This window comes from Chrysemys picta, chromosome 2, assembly GCF_011386835.1.
Source record: "Chrysemys picta bellii isolate R12L10 chromosome 2, ASM1138683v2, whole genome shotgun sequence".
Classification (NCBI taxonomy): domain Eukaryota; kingdom Metazoa; phylum Chordata; order Testudines; family Emydidae; genus Chrysemys; species Chrysemys picta.
In genome coordinates, this window is record NC_088792.1 from 275333879 (window position 1) to 275352283 (window position 18405).

At 46.7% G+C, this 18405-nt stretch overlaps 1 protein-coding gene across 13 annotated transcripts in view; it reads right to left on the reverse strand.

The window, feature by feature from the left end:
- The window catches only part of ST3GAL1 (ST3 beta-galactoside alpha-2,3-sialyltransferase 1), a 146514-nt gene that overhangs the window by 56150 nt on the left and 71959 nt on the right, over positions 1–18405 (reverse strand). For 2 of the 13 annotated variants that reach the window (XM_065586228.1, XM_065586222.1), the window contains exon 3: positions 823–1026. The exons of the other annotated variants lie outside the window; for them this stretch is intronic. The gene's annotated coding sequence lies outside the window, so the exon portion shown is untranslated. The remainder of the gene's footprint in view (positions 1–822; positions 1027–18405) is intronic. 13 annotated transcript variants of the gene reach the window in all.

Genomic DNA, 18405 nt, shown 5'->3' on the forward strand with positions numbered 1-18405 from the left:
TAGCTAAAGTGGGTTAGTGAACTGAGTTAAGGACACACCTTTTCCCAGTGGAGACATAGCCACAATGAAAAGCAAGAAACCTTGGAGGGCCACAGATGTATTGCAAGACCTCTAATCTTCGTGGTAGATTTTTATGAATGGCTAATATTATGCCCACCTACATAAAACGGGGGTGATTCATTTCTGACACATTCAGTAAGAGCAAGCTGTCACAATATTGCCAGAGAACTTTCCCATTTCCCATTTGATGATTTAATTAGAGGATTTTGCTTGTAATAGCTAAATAATTCCCTCCCTTCCTCCCCAGTGCTGTTTTGGGGTGTTTTTGTGTGGTCAAAACAGAAGATAAGGTGCAATCGTACTGAATGCCCACAACCTGGAACAAGTGGCTCAGGGTCCAACCTTCCTTCTAATCTGCGGGAAAACGACTTGCATCCCTTCTGCCCCTACTTTCTATTGCATTGCGACACACATGTTTCTTTGATGGTCACTGTGAAGCTGGGACACAGCTTATAAAGCAGGCTAGACTGTCAGTGTGCAACCCCTAGATTTATTAAAACACTGTAACCCCAAGGGACACCAATTCATCATCCCAAGGTGCCTTGTGAAGCCAAATATTCTCAAAGCATCAAACCCTCTGAGGAAATGCAGATGGCAGCCTGGTTAGAAGGCAGCAATTCCCAGGGATTTTTTCAAGATGGAGAAAGGTGTCCATCATTTCGTTCATCATAATGCATGGGAAAGAACGGGAAGCAGTTTCTGCAGAGTAAGAGTTAAGCATATCAGGAGTTAACTGTCTGAATAAATAAATGTTTATCTCACCTTATCAGCCTGCAGACTTCCAAGGCAGGCCAGGCAGCTAGATAGGCGCTTTCTCTGCCTGCTGATTTAATCTACACTTGAGTGCTGGCATTGCTTAATGATATGCACAACGGAGCCCCAAGTCAGTTAAGTGAATGGCCTTCTCGCCCAGCTCTCTGCACAGGGTTAATAGGAACTTGCAAGGGGAAGCCTGGATTCCGGTCCCTGAAAATAAATATTTATCTTGGCAAACTTCAGTGCATGTCACAGAACAGGGTTGTAAGGGAAACCCCCTCTGCGGCTTTCCAGGGAGAGTCTGGACCAGAAGAGTCTGGGTGCCTATCTGCACTCAAACAGCAACTGTCACCGTTCCTCCCTCACCCCACCGGCTGGGGAGTGCAGTCACATTCTGTCCAAATAGGTTGAGGAGGAGAAGTAGAGGCTTTCCCTGCCCCTGCATACCTCAGCAGCTACTTCAAGGAGTGGTTTCTTCTAGACAGACTCGCTTTCACTAGCAACTGAAAGGAGCAGCGTGGACATTGTGGCACGAGTTAACCACCCAACCTCAGACCCAGGGGGTCAAGCAGGCTCGTACTCATGTGGCTATCCCATGCTGTCTCCCCTGCTGTAACGTCCACTTGGCTATTTTTAGTGCAGTAGCTTGAGCGAAGCTAGTGCGTGTCTGTCTACGCGGGCTGGGGGGCATGCTCCCAGCTACAGTGTAGACATAGCCTTTGTGAACTCGCAGTGCTAAGGAGCAAAACGTGAAAAGGATCAGGTAGGGTTATACCTTCCCCCATAGGTAAAGTGCCAGGTTAATTTCTAGACCAAATTCCTGCTGCAGCCATCTGAGCTGGGAATACCATGAAAGAAGTTAGAGACATAAGATGGCTGAGAGAGACAAGCTTACGAGTCACACAGAGCTCTTCCCAGACCTGCAGAAAGGTACCGAGAGTGTCACAGCTAAATACAAGGTGGAACAGATTGTTTAGCACAAGTAATTAACACATCAGCATCTGGGGATATATCTCAAGCTACATTGATGGCAATCACATGTTCTTAAGGGGGCGGACCTAAAGCCAGCAAAGTCAACAGGCTTTGGATCAGACTCTAAGTGAAGAAGGACTCAGTAAAAGTGATTCTCAACGTTACATATTTAGTCTCCCTCCCTGATCCCAAATCACTATGTATAAGTCAAAAGATGGATTTTTCTAGCTGCTGGTGCTTCAAACTCAACCCAGGATCTTAAAATCCACCTGTGGCCTTTCTGCTTTTGAACTCATCATCACCCATCCAGGTACTCCTGTCCTCAGTCATTGGGGTAGCTGAACTTCTGCCTTGAGAAGGTATAGAATCATAGAGTATCAGGGTTGGAAGGGACTTCAGGAGGTCATCTAGTCCAACCCCCTGCTCAAAGCAGGACTAATCCCTAGACAGATTTTTGCCCCAGATCCCTAAATGGCCCCCTCAAGGGCTGAACTCACAACGCTGGGTTTAGCAGGCCAATGCCCAAACTACTGAGCTATCCCTCCCCCTCAGGTAGCTAATAATTGTCCTGATAATGCATGAGGCAGGACAGACTCCCATCTCCCTCACTGAGCTCCATTCACCAAGCCAGGCTAGGAGTCAGTGGAATAACAAATTATGACTAGAAGACACATGAACTATTGAAATCACTGGAGTTACACCCTGGATCTATGTCATTTGTAGAGCGTTGATAAGCTAAGTAAGGGGCCATTTTAGATTGATACCAATTACTGACTATAACCACCTTTCAACCCCTTCCAGCCTATGTGGAAAAATGACTAACGTCTGGTAATTAACCAAAATAAACCTCCCCAGCTGACCTTTCCTAGCTCATTATGGCTATAACAGAGCAAGACGCAGCTAAGTCTGCAGCCCGTGTTGGCACATTTTCATGCAAACACGATTTGTGTGCCAACATGTCAGTCTCAGGAACCAGCTGTGATGCTGGTAAGCCAAGTGCCAGCTCTGGGTAAAGCCTAGGTGTCAGCTGAAAACTGACAAACCCACAGCTGGAAGACAGGCCAGGTCACTTGTGTGTTAGGATAGTTCTAGGTAGAGGTTAAAATGTGCAAGAATGTGTTTAGTGTTTAAACGTCATGAAAAACTGGTGGGATGTTGCATGCATTGTTTTCACTTATCTGTACCCAGTTATAATGTAATAGCAAACAGTTGCATTGGATAGACCCCTGGAATTAAGTAACCCATCAAATGAGAAAGAAGCCTTGTGTAATGCAAATGAAGAACTTTAACAGGAAAGTGCTAATTCCTGCGCATGGAAAGCAAATAGTCAGTGTGTGTGTGTGTGTGTGTGTGTGTGTGTGTGTGATCAAAGACTTTGTTAAGTGTATTCTTCCCCCCACCCTCCATGAAGAACGGATCTCAGTGAGAACTGTTGCTGTCAGCTTGGTTTCTGTGAAAAGAAGCTATAAATATAGACCCAAGGAAATATTCATCATCTCTGGACTGGCTGGATTTGAACAGGGCAGAATAACTGAACGAGACCACGCAAATCCACAGTTACTCTGGGTAGCCCTAAAAGACTTTTGGGATACTGGCAGATTACTACATCTCTGCTATCTTTTGAAATTATAGTCTATATAAATCATCTATATAAATATTTTTACCTGCTTTAACCTCTCGATAACTCTCATTCCTTTTTTTTAGCTAATAAACCTGTAGCTAGTTTACTATAGAATTGGCTACCAGTGTTGTCTTTGGCGTGAAATCTAGGATGCAAATCGACCTGGGTGAGTGACTGGTCTCTTGGAATTGGGTGTAACCTGAATGCATCCAAAGAAGTGGGCTGTAGTCCACGAAAGCTTATGCTCTAATAAATCTGTTAGTCTCTAAGGTGCCACAAGTACTCCTGTTCTTTTTGCGGATACAGACTAACACGGCTGCTACTCTGAAACCTGAATGTTTTGTGATTTTTGGTGTAAGTAATCATTATATATTTCTACCTTGCCAACCAGGCAAGCTGACTGAACTGGGACTCCACTATAAGACTATTGTAATTCTTTGGGAGTTCACATTTGGGACTGGGTTGGTGAAATCTAATTATATAACATACCACCAGTTTGGAGGGTTTGCCCTGCTTTTGACAGTGTGCTCAGAGGTTGGCACTCCAGACAGGGTGACACCAATCACCACTTGCAAACTGCTCCACAGGGGCCCACTGTTTCTTCCTCCAGGCCCTGACAAAAACCTGACAAAAGGCCAGCCCCAGGAGAGATTAACTAATGCTAGTGGGTGACTGTCTTTCCTGGGAAGCTATGCCGTCTTAAAAACATGCTCGCATGCTGGGTAGTGTAGCATGGTGCCCCCCCCCCCCCCCCCCGCTGAGCCATTTGTAGTACATGTCGCTTCAGCATCTTTACGTACTAAAGGGTTTTGGGGATAAACTCGAGCGCCTGTGAGAGAAAGAGCTCATGGTCCAATTTGGCCGCACTGGTGCCAACGTATTAGGAGCAGCATTGGATTGCTTCACAGCTTGATGTACTGGATGCTTGGCAGCTTGACAATGCTCACCAGCAATGTGCTGATTACACAGCAGTGGAAGAAAAAGCATCGGCAGCACTGTCCCTTACAGACGTGCATTGCTGGGAAGCTACTTTCAGATCAGGTCGTCCAGCTAACCGTCCTCAGCTTGGGGAAGAAATCATGCTTTTCTCCCCACTAGGCTTGTGTTAGCAGATCTCTTCCTACCCTACACTATATTAGATATGTCATTAGAAGCTCTTGAGGTACATACCTTTCTTCCCCAACCTCCCCACGTGCTGCTAGGCAGGCAAGCTGGGTTGCACGCTGACAGTTTATAAGCCTGAACTGGGACAAACTAGATAGTAGCTTCTCTGATATGGGCAACTGTCCACTACTGGTTAAGGCTGGGGCAGTCTTTTTGTAGTGACTAAGCGTACAAGCTACAAGGAGTCAGACTGTCTGGGCCACGTGCTCATCTCCGAACATCCTATCTAGGATTCCCTGCACATCTCTAATTTGAAATGAGGACAAACAGTTCTTTGCATAGTTGTTTCTTTGTAAACTGACAATTCTTGTCTTATAATAATTATGCCATCTACCCTGAGGCAGCATTAAACATTTATTCATTATATGCACTGCATCTTCTCTAAGGAAAACTTGGTATCACCACAGGGACTTGTTCCTTCACTAACCTGGGTGTGATTTCACTTTTGCACTTCTTATGTTATGGAGATGTGAATTTTGTATATTACAAGCCAGTTTCAGAAACGCACGTGTCACACCGCCCTCGCACAAATTCCAGTAGGTGTGCACTCACACATCGGCATTTGCGTATATATTGGAGCTGGCGTTTGTGCAAGGGGGTGTGTGCAAAACAGTATGCAGGCAATCCGTTACACATCCTTTTGAAAATGTAGTGGTCGCACACTAAATAGTTTGTAAAGGGTTCACAAATAACAGCATGTTACAGACATAAATAGTGTGCTCATAACCATCTATAATCTATATCAGTCAAGGATGTTATATGCCACCTGTTGATCTATTGAAGTCTATAACAAACTATGACAGTTTGACTAAAAATTTACTGAACCACCTATTAATCATGTATTCATTTTTATGCATGATTGATTAATGTACCCTTCATTTCAAGTGTGACCAGTTTGGCCTGCTATGTGCGTCATGCATTTCCTCCCACTCCAAATGTTATGAAGGCCACATGATCAAAGTCAAGTTCAGCACATAGCGCCCACTCCTGCCCCACTGAAGTCAATGGAAGCTTTGCCTTTGACTCAATGGCAGTGGAGCCTGGACCCACAGAGCAGCCTGTACACAAGAGAGGAATTGCAGAGATGAAGGATTCCAGCAAAGCACAAATTGCGGCTTTACATCTGGAGTTTAGAAAAGTGTTTTTAAAGAAACAAAGATTAGCATACATTAGAGGCACAGAAAAGGGCTTCACATAATCCTGAATATGAAAATATGTCAAGAGTTGCATACAAAAAGGATTTGCATATATCAAAGGCGCATATACGGTGGCTGGACTGTGCAATCTAAAGCGCATTAAAATGTTAATAGTGAATTGTGTAGATACTGATAATTGAAAGCCAGAGGGACCCCCCGCCCCCAAACTGCAGCACCTTTTCTCAGTTTTCTTACATGATTAAAAATACAGGAGAGAATGTTAAGGCAGCCAGTGCTCTTTGCATATTTAAGGGATTTCTGGTTCAAAGGGAAATTCAAAGTATCCCTTTCTCATATAGGCAAGATTAGCACAAGAAGATTTAATTAATACGGTACAAAATGGATTTTCCCTATTTAAAAAAAATGGGGAATTGTGCTGTAGTCCACAGGTTTATGAAAGCAGGAAAATTAACACAAAAGAAAACAGTGTCCAAATCAGGCAACCCAGATATAAAAGCAAAGCTTTTGCTTGAGTGCTAGGCTGAGATCACAGAGTCCAAGAACCAAGCTCCATTAGGCACAGCTCGAGTGATGGCAATAGGATTTGCATTCAGAACCAGGGCTGCAGTTGGTCCCATACCTTAAAGGTTCACCGGACGTTAGAAGAACACTGTCCGTAGGTCATTGGTTATGGAGTCAGGATTGCGATGCCAGTTCGCAGTTCGGGGACTGTTTGCAGAGGTGGGGAATACTTTTGGCTATCTGCCATTTGGTGCAATCTGGTGTATTACAATAGCAAGACATTTCACTCAGCAGACCAGGGATAAAACTCATCCCCGGCAAAAATGGCTAAGTAACATCCCGAGACCCAATGGGGCAGAATACACTCCCAGTTTACTGAATTTCATGTCTGGTTAACTCTAGTAGCATCAGGGATGATCTCAGAAGCAGCAGCAGGCATTATCTCGACACAAAGATAGCAGAGGAGATGTAACATTTGAGCTAAAATCTCAGGTGCAACTGTACAGCTCCCACTGGGAAGTTTGGGATGATACAAATGTGCATTCCAGGACAGAATTTCACCAGTGTGGCACCTTCCCATACCCTTGCCCTTTCCTGCAGCCCTTTGGTGGAGAAGGAGTGTAATTACTGTACTTTAAAAGATAGCCATTTAATTCTGCCTTCACGTACACAAGTGGCTTTCTTCCCAATGGACCTCAGAACTTTATGTGCCCAGGAATCACTTCATTCATGACAGAAATGTAGCCACGTCTAGGAGCTGTTTAACAGTGCACTAGCATCTCTACGCAATAGCTTGGAAGAGGAGGTAAAACTATTGAGTCCACTTGAAAATAAAGGGGTGATTTAGACAAGGAAATGTTATCCACTTCGGAATTAGTTCATGGTCTGGGGTTCACACTCCCACTCTCGTCAGAAATGTCATGGCAACTTTTGAGGTGGAATTTTCAAAAGTTCTCGGCACTGGCCTAAAGCTGTAGTTTCTGATAAAACTCCCATTGACATCAATAGGAGCACAGTCAGGCCAGTGCTGAACGCTTTTGAAAATGTCACCCCTAATGACCATGGGGCAGAGATGTGGGCTGATGTCTCATTTGAAAATAATAAAGCACCAACAAGCGACAGCAGAGCTTTGTTTTCCAAGTGGGAGTAACCACACTTTTAATCTAGGTGGTTTCAGTGAAACGGGCAAAAACCCACATTGTTTCTTCACCTTTCATTAAAATCTCCCCAGGGACTTGCAGAGAACCTTTTTATTTCAGGAATTAAGCTCTGGTAAAAATCCCATTCTACTCCGCTTGTTTTTAACAGATCGGTGTTGGGTTTTATCCCTCTCTCTTTCAAAAAAAAAAAAAAAAAAAAAGAAAAAGAAAAAGAAAAAAAGAGAGAGTGCTGAGAAATCATGACTGCATCCATAAGTAAGTCATTACTAACAGAGTTCAGCAGACAAGAACCCCCCTGGGGGAACTGACATATGACTTTTTGCAAAGGAGATTTAGCAACTGCTGAAGGGCGTCACTGTTTTTTAGAAGCATTAGCAGGGACGGAGAAGGGCTCTATTTGAGTCATCTAGATGCTTCATCCTGATAACTCAGTGCAGTCAGCTCAGAATTTGACCAGTAATGGCTGCTTGTTCTCATGGGGACACTGCCCCATTTAGAAAGAGAAAATGAACACCAGAGAAATAACTGCACTGTGACCTGAGTTCTTTTGATCATTCCCACATGCTCATTTAAAAAGAGCCTTTTAGTTAATATATCTTCAGCTGGTGTGAATCGATGCCGCACCATTGACTTGAATCTTTATTTCAATTATGTGCTTCTGACTCGCATCAGCTCAGGATCTGGCCCATTGTCAGCAGTACAAGTAATTTTCTTACATTGGTAGCGGAAACGTGCACAAGGTAGGGGAACAGAGCAGACATAGGCAGTATATTGGGCCATTATGGATTAAAGGAAACATGTACTATGAGTGCAAAAAGTTATGTTGTATTACTTTAAAAACAAACTCAGTTCATCCCTCTTGCTCCAGCTCTCCTCTAACAGGGCGGCTTTTAAATCTACTACAGGCATTTCTCATTTCTGAACTGGGCATTTGTTTTTGCAACCACAGGTCTGAAATGCATGTATTGGCTGCAATCATGCCTATTTGAGAAACAGAGCTGTGCCTAGCTTGAGTAACTCAACAGCATGCTGATAACAAGTTCAAGGGAGAGAGAGCCAACTTTTGCATCACCTTTTAGCACCAGACCAGAAAACTTTCAGCTTAAAACCATTAAAAATACAACTATTTAGTAATGACACCAGATCTGATTGGAGTGTGAGGTTGCATGAGCCTCAAACTATGGGCCCAGTTGGGTCCTGGTTTGCATGGCAGAATGATGAAGTAAAAGGCATAAGGCTCCCCCTGATTCCCTTGTGCCTGCTACATGCATCACAGATAGAAGCACAAGAAGGGAAGCAGGTTTTACAGAGCAGGGGCAGATTTAAGGGTCAGAGCATGGTCAGCAAACGGGCAGCCTGGGGCGCAATGGTCACGTCAACTTAGGCTTTTTTAGAGATAAAACGTTAACAAAAAACAGAAAACAAAAATCACAGGCCTAAACAAAAATGGAATCTCACCCACATGGTGTTAATTGCGTTTTTCCAGTGATTGGAATCTTGAACCACAATGATTCTTTCCCTTGGCAAAGTGTTCTATGATGCTGTCCAGTTCCAACTTTGCTGTCTCCGTTGTCTCAATTGCAAGAAGCGCAAGGTTCCTCAGCTGTGTCCATGATAGTGCAAATGCATGTTCACATGCTCATAGTGCATTCAGCACTAGCCATGCCAGTTGGTAGGGTGAGAAAAAGTCAACACAACACTTCCATTTCTGGAAAAACAGCATCAAGAGAACTTGACGCTCTGAAATTCAAATAGCTCTGGACCCCAAGTGACAAACTGAACACTTCTGTGTCCTTTGTACAATAATACATCTTGAAAGCCGATGTTGTGAACCAAGTCTAAAGAAAAATATGAGTATTGTCCCATGGGTTTAAGAACTTCCTCCTGTGACTCTTCTGAAGTTACATTCTGAAATTGCCTGGGATGGAGGAAACCAAGTAGAGTAGCTACCTCTTGAAATCCCTTACATCAATATTTGAGTTCCTGACCCTATTGTCTAAGACCTTGAAATATCTCCTTTGATGGTTATTCTTTGCTTCTAACACAGAATTCTATTCAAATTCATCCTCCATCTGAAATACCCACCTCTTCCTATGGCTTGAATGGTTTGCATTTTCAAAACCCATTGCTTCCCACTGGTCCTGAGATTCTTTTACAAATTTCCTCACACTTTTCTTCAGATCTGAGCTCATTTGCAATGCTCTCAATGGTCCAGAGACCTTAGAACAGGTCAATTTTTTTGACTGAAGGATTCCAGAGGTAGCAGCCAGGATAACCAAGATCCTATGCCATGGTAACAGATTGAGGTAGAACACCCACACCAAAGACAGGTTGCTTTTTGCTCAACGTTTGTCCTCACTATGCCTGCGTTCAGCCACAGTTTCATCTTCCAGGCATTCAATTATACTCTGAAAATTTACTATCGTTGCCTCAGTGGCTTTCATTTGAGCTGCCCATCTACTCTGGCAGAGTGCCTTGAGATGTAAAGATCTCCTTCATTTTTCAGAAGCCTGTTCAATTTCATCTGCTGCATCAATCCTGTCAACTTCTTCAGTGGCCTGAACTGCATCATCAAGTTCCTCTTCCCTTTATAAAACTGTACTCTCTTGAACAAGTGTTTTACAATAAAGATTATTTTTAGTTTTTTCCACTGATGGTTAGAGTCTGCAAAAAATATAAATATGTCCTGCAAAGTTGCAAAGAAAAACTTCAGGTCTTGACTGGACTTTTTTTCAGCAGCATGCACCAAAACTAGGTTAATTTGATATACTGGGCAATGTGTGTTTGGTGCATACACGTTGTCTCCCTTGCCTGAAAGATACTCTCTCATTTTTGCTTGCAATCTTCCATGCGCTCTGACCATAACACTGGCCCCATCATATCCCTGTCCAGATATGTATTTGGGATCTAATCCATACTTGCAGAATACAACATTAGTTAACTGGTCACACAAAAATGCAGCATCTGCCTCATTTACTGCCACAAAGCTTACAAAATGCTCTTTTATATCTGCTTTTCCTTCGATAAGATCAATATTAACAAAGCAAACTGGCCATTTGATCAAAATGGCTAATATCCACGGTTGGATCTGCAATGACAGTAAAAAATGTAACTAGTTGGCAACTATTATGTGTGCACATCCTGGTTTCTGATGCTAAAATACATAAATACATCAGTAACTGTCTTGCTCAAATATTTGATTTTCTTGGTATCACTAATACACTGGACAAAAGTTGTATTACGTAAAAGTTGTATTACGTCTGGCAAGTAAATACCACAACTGTTGCTCTCCAAAACTTCACAGTGGTCATGGAAGGGGAGACCTAAACTAGCTGAAGTTTTGACTGTGTCAAGTAACGTTGCCAACTTTCTAATCGCACAAAACTGAACATCCTAGCCCTGCCCCTGCCCCGAGGCCCTGACTCCTTTCCTGCCCCTTCCCCGAGGCCCCGCACCCCACTCACTACATTCCCCCTCCCTCGGTGGCTCGCTCTCCCCCACCTTCACTCACTTTCACTGGGCTGGGGCACGGGGTTGGGGTGCGGGCTCTAAATGGGGGTGCAGGCTCTGGGGTGGGGCCAGAAATGATGGGTTCAGGGTGCGGGAGGGGGCTCTGGGATGGGGTAGGGAGTTGGGGTGTGGGAGGGGGTTAGGGCTCCGGCTGGGGGTGAGTGCTCTGAGGTAGGGGTGGGGATGGGGATGGGGATGGGGATGAGGGGTTTGGGGTCCAGGCTAGGGCAGAGGGATTCAGAATGTGGGAGGGGAATGCGGGTTGAGGCAGGGGGTTGGGGTGTGGGAAGGGTGAGGGCTCCAGCTGGGGGTGCTGGCTCTGGGGTGGGGATGAGGGGTTTGGGGTTTCTAATATTTTCAGATGCTTGTTTATCAACACATGCCTTGATACTATGACCCTTCACAAACTATAAATCTGGCACTGCACATGTTGTTTGCTCCTCCCACGAACAGACACTGACTTTAGCATATTGTTCCAATCATTGTTAACCATGTAGACTTTTGAGTTTCTGTATCCCTGAACAATCAACAAACATGACAGTATGCATAAACTGACAGATATGCTAAGCCACTTGACATGCAAACCCACATGCGGTACATTTTTCATTCTGTAAAATGAAGATAAAATATGATGTCTTGTAGGGAAAAAAAAGAACCGATCCATTTGGCATATCACTTTCAGTGGGCTAGCAAGGACCAATTTGTACAAGCATATGCAGTTGCTCAGCTGATAAAACTGAATCTTGAAAGTAACTTTTATCAGATGGGAACATCAAACCTATTCCAGCACAGAGACTGTTTTGACCTGCTTCATTGTTGATCTGTTCATCTACAGGGCCTTTGATTTTCATAGAATCATAGAATCATAGAATATCAGAGTTGGAAGGGACCTCAAGAGGTCATCTAGTCCAACCCCCTGCTCAAAGCAGGAGCAATTCCCAGCTAAATCATCCCAGCCAGGGCTTTGTCAAGCCGGGCCTTAAAAACCTCCAAGGAAGGAGACTCCACCACCTCCCTAGGTAACCCATTCCAGTGTTTCACCACCCTCCTAGTGAAATAGTTTTTCCTGATATCCAACCTGGACCTCCCCCACTGCAACTTGAGACCATTGCTCCTTGTTCTGTCGTTTTGTTCCTTTCAAGTTCATTTACAGGGTCTTTGGGTTTGGGGGGTTTTAAGATCATCTATGGGATATTCAGCTTTGTCGGTTTGTAGCTCATCCACAATAAAAACCTGCATCAGGGCCCATCTTTTTGTTCCTCTGCTACTGGCAGATAGGAGGAGGAGACGGGTGGTGGTGGTGGTGTCATCATTTGCTGGCCGTTAAGTCTGCCACTGCTACAGAGCTGCTTCATTGCGACACCCATGCAGGTGGGTAGGATGGGGAAGGAAGTGGGCGGAGCCATGGCTCTTGTGGAAAAGGATAGGACATGATCCTGTAGTTAAAGACTCTCATAAGGCATACACACGAGGGGGCTGAATTAAAGTTGCCCGGGCAGCCTTAATTCTGGAAACGCCTAAATATGCAGCTCTTGACTTTGCAACTTTAACGTTCTTTTAACATGGTTTTCTGGATGTAATTTCTATAGACTGGAAAAGCTCGATTTGGTCCAATAGTCTCACCTGCTTAAACGCATATGGTACTCCCACGCTATGGTGTTAGCTCTTCTGAAGCTCCAGGCAAACAGGAAAATAAAGCAGTGATCATGTCAAAGTATCTATGGCCTTGGCTACACTTGGGGATTCACAGCGCTGCCGAAGCGCGAGTGTAGTCGCGCCGCCAGCGCTGCGAGAGCTCTCTCGCAGCGCTGCAAGTACTCCACCTCTCCGAGGGGAATAGCTTGCAGCGCTGTGAGCGAGCGTGCAGCGCTGCAGGCGCTGATTACACTGGCGCTTTACAGCGCTCGGGGGGGGGTGTTTTCACACCCCTGAGCGCAGCAAGTTGCAGCGCTATACAGCGCCAGTGTAGCCAAGGCCTCTGAATCAATAAACTCACTTCACACAGGCAGTGTCTGTAGACCAAGGCTTTGTGCCCTTTGAGCTATGTTTTTACTTACTTCCTAAGCATTATGACTTACACTGCTAGGGTCCCTTTACAGGCATGTCTTGGTGCTGAGAGACTCGTCTGAGTCTTTCCCTGGGGATTTTGCTACTGCACAGGTCACTTTGTTTGGACAGAGTGATCAGTACGGAAAAAGGGTTCCCCAAGGAGACCCCAAACCACTAGCATTTACAGGAGCTCACATTATTCTGGCATGGCAATGGAAGGGCTGCTTTTCAATCACATTTTTGTCAGCACTTCAGGGTGACTTTTTCCTAAGAGGAGTCTTCAATTAACCTAAAAACAAAATTGGTGTATTCACCCAAGGACCTAATTGGACTTGCAGCAGGGGAAGGGGAAGAGGGGCTGTGTCAGATGGCATGTGCTTTGCAGCGTGGGAATGTGTGGTGGAGTGTTCCCAACAGCTGTTGCTTAGAGAAATGCTGCAGGCAAGAAAGCAGGAAAGACAAGCTGGGAAACTGGGCTGGATCGGTGGTTCTCAAACTTAGGGCTAGATCGGTGGTTCTCAAACTTCAGTAAACCAAGGACCCCTATTTTGATTTAAAATTTTGTTGTGGGCCCCCAACTCCCCCCACCCCCCCGCTCAGCCCCAGGCACCACCCCCATTCCACCCCTTCCCCCAACGTCCCACCCCACCTCTTCCTGCCCCTACTCCACCCCTTTTCCCTTCCTGTTTCCTCCCCCTCCCCTGAGCACCCCCGTCCCTGTCCCCCAGTGCCTCCTGCATGTGGTGGAACAGCTGTTCTCCAGCGTGCAGGAGGTGCTGGGAGGGAGGGAGAGGAAAGAATTGATCAGCAGGACGGGAGGCCCTGGACATGATTCTGCCCCCTCCCCCGAGTGTGCCCCATCCCTGCTTGTCCCCCTCCCTCTCAGCGCCTCCTGCACACAGTGGAACAGCTGTTCCCAGACATGTAGGGGGAAGGAGTTGAGGGAGGGAGGGGGAGGAGTTGATCAGCAGGGTCCAGGGAGTCCATGGACCCCAGTTGGAGAAACGCTGGGCTAGACTGTGATGTTTACGCACAGCCCTGCATATGGATGGTGTGGAGCCAGCCCATGCCTGGGGCGGGGGGACACTGGGACAGATCAGGCACATGAAGGGGGGTTGTGCTATGATGCTTCTCTCTCCCTTCGATCCCCCCCCCAAAGTGCTGGCCCCCTCTGCAGGTTGGTGACAGGAGCTCCACCTCCTCACCACCCTCTTTTGGATAATTTGCTTGCTTGGGTTGCAGGGAAAGGGCATTGCTCACGGGGCTTGCTATTGTGCTGTGCCCATGGGCGGGATCTGCAAGGAGAGAAGGAAAACTTCTCGTATGCCCTGATCCTGACAAGCCTATGTGAGGGCCAGTCACAATCTGACCCTTAACGTGGAAGGGCCAGAGTCTGCCAAGCTCTAGTGGAACCAAGCTCTCTTGGAGAATTAAAAGGTCCTATAGAGCAGGGGTTAAAGCGATGGGGAGAGGCACCACTCCCCTCCTCTCCTTGGCTGGAGAGAGTAGCGCTCCTCCACATCGCCCCCTTAGTCTCCCACGGGTGCCATGAGATCTCCCTTCCCATTTCTATCTACCTGAACCTCTACTATTGACTCCAGGTCTAGCCCTAACTGAACACAGTGGCTGGACAAACCCCTTTATTTCCTCTTAAGGTAGCTCCATCACTGAGCCCCCATGTATAATAAGAAGCCGCAAAATGACTTAGCCGAAGGATTCAGGGAGTGGAAATCCTGATGAAATGGTTAAGATGCAAAGGGTCTTAGTTACTCAGTGTCAACTTCCCCAAGTCCCTTGCTAGGATTCGCATCTGCTCAGCAGCTGCAAAGCAGAACCAAGACGTAGGCCTTTCTCAGCATCGAAACTTGCCACGTGCTCAGCAGCTCGGGCTGCCGTTTTTGAAACTATTACGCTGAGCTCCATTGCACTCTCACAACGACAAAAACCCAAACATGCCCTTGGTATCGTTGCCATTGCTGTCTGGGGAGACGGGCTCCTTTAACCAGCCACGGCCCCTGAGCGAGGTTCCCCGGGGCAGCTCAGCGTACCTGCTGCAAGCCGCTCACAATATGGCTTTGTGAGAACACAAAGGAGCCCATTCACCTTGGCCACACACTGGCACGTCTCTATTTTTCCCCGAACACAGTGCCTATTATTGAAGGCTTTCCCCCTTCCTAGCAGGACGCTGCCTCTCACCCACTTGTTTTGCTGCTGCCACTCTCCCCGTTCCCAGTTACCCTGGCATTCTGGAGCAGAGAGAAAATGAAATCGGCTTCCCCTGGAGTAGCATTATTATTACTGTACTGTGGTAGCACCGAGGAGCCCCTGTCCTGGCCCATGATCACACTGTGCTAGGCAAGGCGGAAAACCACCAAAATGGCATCCCAGAGTCCTAAATCCCAATAAAACTGCTACTAACACTAAAAACTAATAAATGCTCACTATATACAAGAACAAACAGTCTTTTTACTGAAAAAGGGAAAGTACGTCACAAGGAATGAGAGAACAGCAGGAGCTCCAACTCGGGCCATGTGGCGGTGAGACGGAATTGAGAGCGCAATCGGTCCACCCCACCCTTTATCATCTCAGTCAAAACCACGAGGCGGAACAAGGGCACATGGGCCGACCAACAGACCCCACTATGTTTAAAAGCTGCAGCTCCGGGTGCATGCGCATAATCCTAAGGGGAATACAATAGGGACCATCCCTTGAAGAATTTACAGTGTAAACAAGCAGAATTTCACAGCCGGGCAAAGGAAAGCTACCCCGGACAGCTCTGGGCTTCAGTTTCAGAACTCCAGCTAAACAATGGGAGCTGGGAGTGCTCAACACCTCTGGAAGTCAGATCCATTATGTACCTGCTAAGGTCCCAGTGCTTTTGCATGATCAGGCCTTAAACTTTCCCCTCATGAACACTGCCGTCAATGCAAAAGGGACAGCAGTTTCAGACCCAGTTACTTATTCTGTAATGGTGCTGATGCCAAAGAATAAGACTTGATTGTAGGTAATAACCACACTTACACTTTATCCTTTTGGGCTTTCTCTGGTGAAATCCAGCCCTGGTGTGTGAGATCACTGATTTCATTGATGTTACACCTCAGTTGAAGTTGGCCAGACATCTTCAAATGGTTGTACAAATATCAGCTAATTAATTAAATGATCATGAGAGGGAGGAAGAACGGTCTTGTGGTTAAAGAAAAAAGGACCAGAAATCCTGAGATCTGTCTGATATCTGTTCCTGGCTGAGCCCTGACTCCTTGCATAATCATGGGCCAGTCACTTTGGCCAACATACTCAAAGGTGGTCCTCTGAGACTCTCAAAGCTCTTGCAGACCTTATATTTAGCCTCCTAAAACTCTCCGTGAGGGAGGGTGGTGTCATTAATCCCTTTGACAAATGAGGTGTTGCTGAAACACAGCAACTATGCATAGTACCACAACACAGGAGTGAACAGAAGCAAGTGTAGAATGCTGTATTCAGTTGCAACAAGAAGCAGAAGTTAGGAATTCCACAACGTGGCCAGGACACCCAGGCTAACGTCAGTCAGTGTATGGAATATTCTCGCATGACTACTGCAAGTGGTCACAAAACTCATCTGAGAGGTAGCACATCCAGCAGCGCAGTGGCCTCTAAGGCTGTGCTAGGGCATTGGTTCAAAGAGTTGAGGGGCACCATGGCAGCCTTTCTACAACAGCAAGGGGTTCCCTGGAAGGCTCCCATGCAAGTACTTCCCTGTCCCGCCACAGCTTTGTGCACTTGAAGGCATGGTGTTCACAGGCAAGCTGCATGTTTAGACTGGCTAAACCAGGGGTGGGCAAACTACAGGCTGCGGGCCAAATCCAGCTCGTCAGGGCTTTGGACCTGGCCCACGGGATTGCCAGCCCCATGGCCCAGCAGGCTCCCTGCCTGCCCTGGCCCCGTGTCGCTCCCGGAAGCGTCCGGCACCACGTCCCTGCGGCCCCTGGGGAGGGGTGGGGGGAAGAGGGTGCCGCGTGCTGCCCTCACCAGCAGGCACCGCCCCCTGCCGCTCCCATTGGCCAGGAACGGAGAACCGCGGCCAATGGGAGCTTCGGGGGAGGTACCCGCAGGCAAGGGCAGCGCGCGGAGCCCTCTGCCCTCCCTCCTGCAGTGGCCACAGGGATGTGGTGCTGGCTGCTTCCGGGAGCGATGCGGGGCCAGGGCAGGCGGGCAGGCAGGGAGCCTGCCTTAGCCTCGCTGCGCATTGCTGCCACCCCGGAGCCACTCAAGGTAAGCGGTACCGGGCCGGAGCCCTCACCCAGGACCCCTCCTGCACCCCAACCCCCTGCCCTGTGACCCCTCCCGCACTCTGCACCCCTCCCTGCACTCCATCCCCCTTCCCTGAGCCTCTTCCTGCACTCCGCACCCCCTCCTGCACCCCGCACTCCCTCCCACACCCCAACCCCCTGCCACAGCCCTACATTCATGGCCCTGCATGCAATTTCTTCACCCAGATGTGGCCCTCGGGCCAAAAAGTTTGCCCACCCCTGGGCTAAACAAACTGCACTTCAAGTTTTGTTGCGTGTATTTAGTTTACACTGCCACACAGAGTTTTACAAACAGTATTACAAAAAGGTTGATTTACAGAGAGCCCTGCAGACAAAAGGACCTTGTGCTTCTCTTTGTAGCTCTGTTGCTAACTCAGCTTTAAAGCCTTCTCCTCCACCTCTCTTTACAACATGAGCGTTTGCAACTGGATTGTGTTGCCATGGCAGTAATAAAAAACAAAAGCAAACCGTCATTTCTTATTCCTTTAAAAAAACAAACAAAAATAATTGGTATCACGGTGTAAGGTCTCTGCCATTAATTATAAATAAATGTTATACCTGCTATAATAACACAGTGGATTTATAGCACTGAACTGCATGCTGCTGTTTAAGCCTGTGAGCATGATGCATATAGGAAGCAAAGAAGTGAGGGTACTGCAGTTTGTGTTTACTGCCTATTACAATGAATGTGTAAGTACAATAAAACCACCACTTAGGGCATACGTACACACACACAAATATTCCACTGTTTTTATAAACTGATGGTTGGTTTTGCCACCCATTCTGGCTTAACGTAAGAACTCATCCTTCTACGCAGAAGCAGTGCTACAATAATAATAATAATGATAATAATAAGAGACAGGCAGACTCAGGAGTGAATGGAAGAAACTATGTTCTACCTTCAATATAACTGGCTAGGAGAAGCTGGGTTAGCAGCCCCAGGCCTATAAAGAGAGCAATGCTATGCCTCTTGCTTCTAGTTACAGTGACTTAATAGAAATTGCAAAGGCTAGGTCTACACTACAGCGGGGGGGTCGACCTAAGATACGCAACTTCAGCTATGTGAATAGCGTAGCTGAAGTTGCGTATTTTAGGTCGACTTACCTGGCTGTGAGGACGGGAGCAAGTCGACCGCTGCCACGCCGCCGTCGACTCCGCTGCCGCCTCTT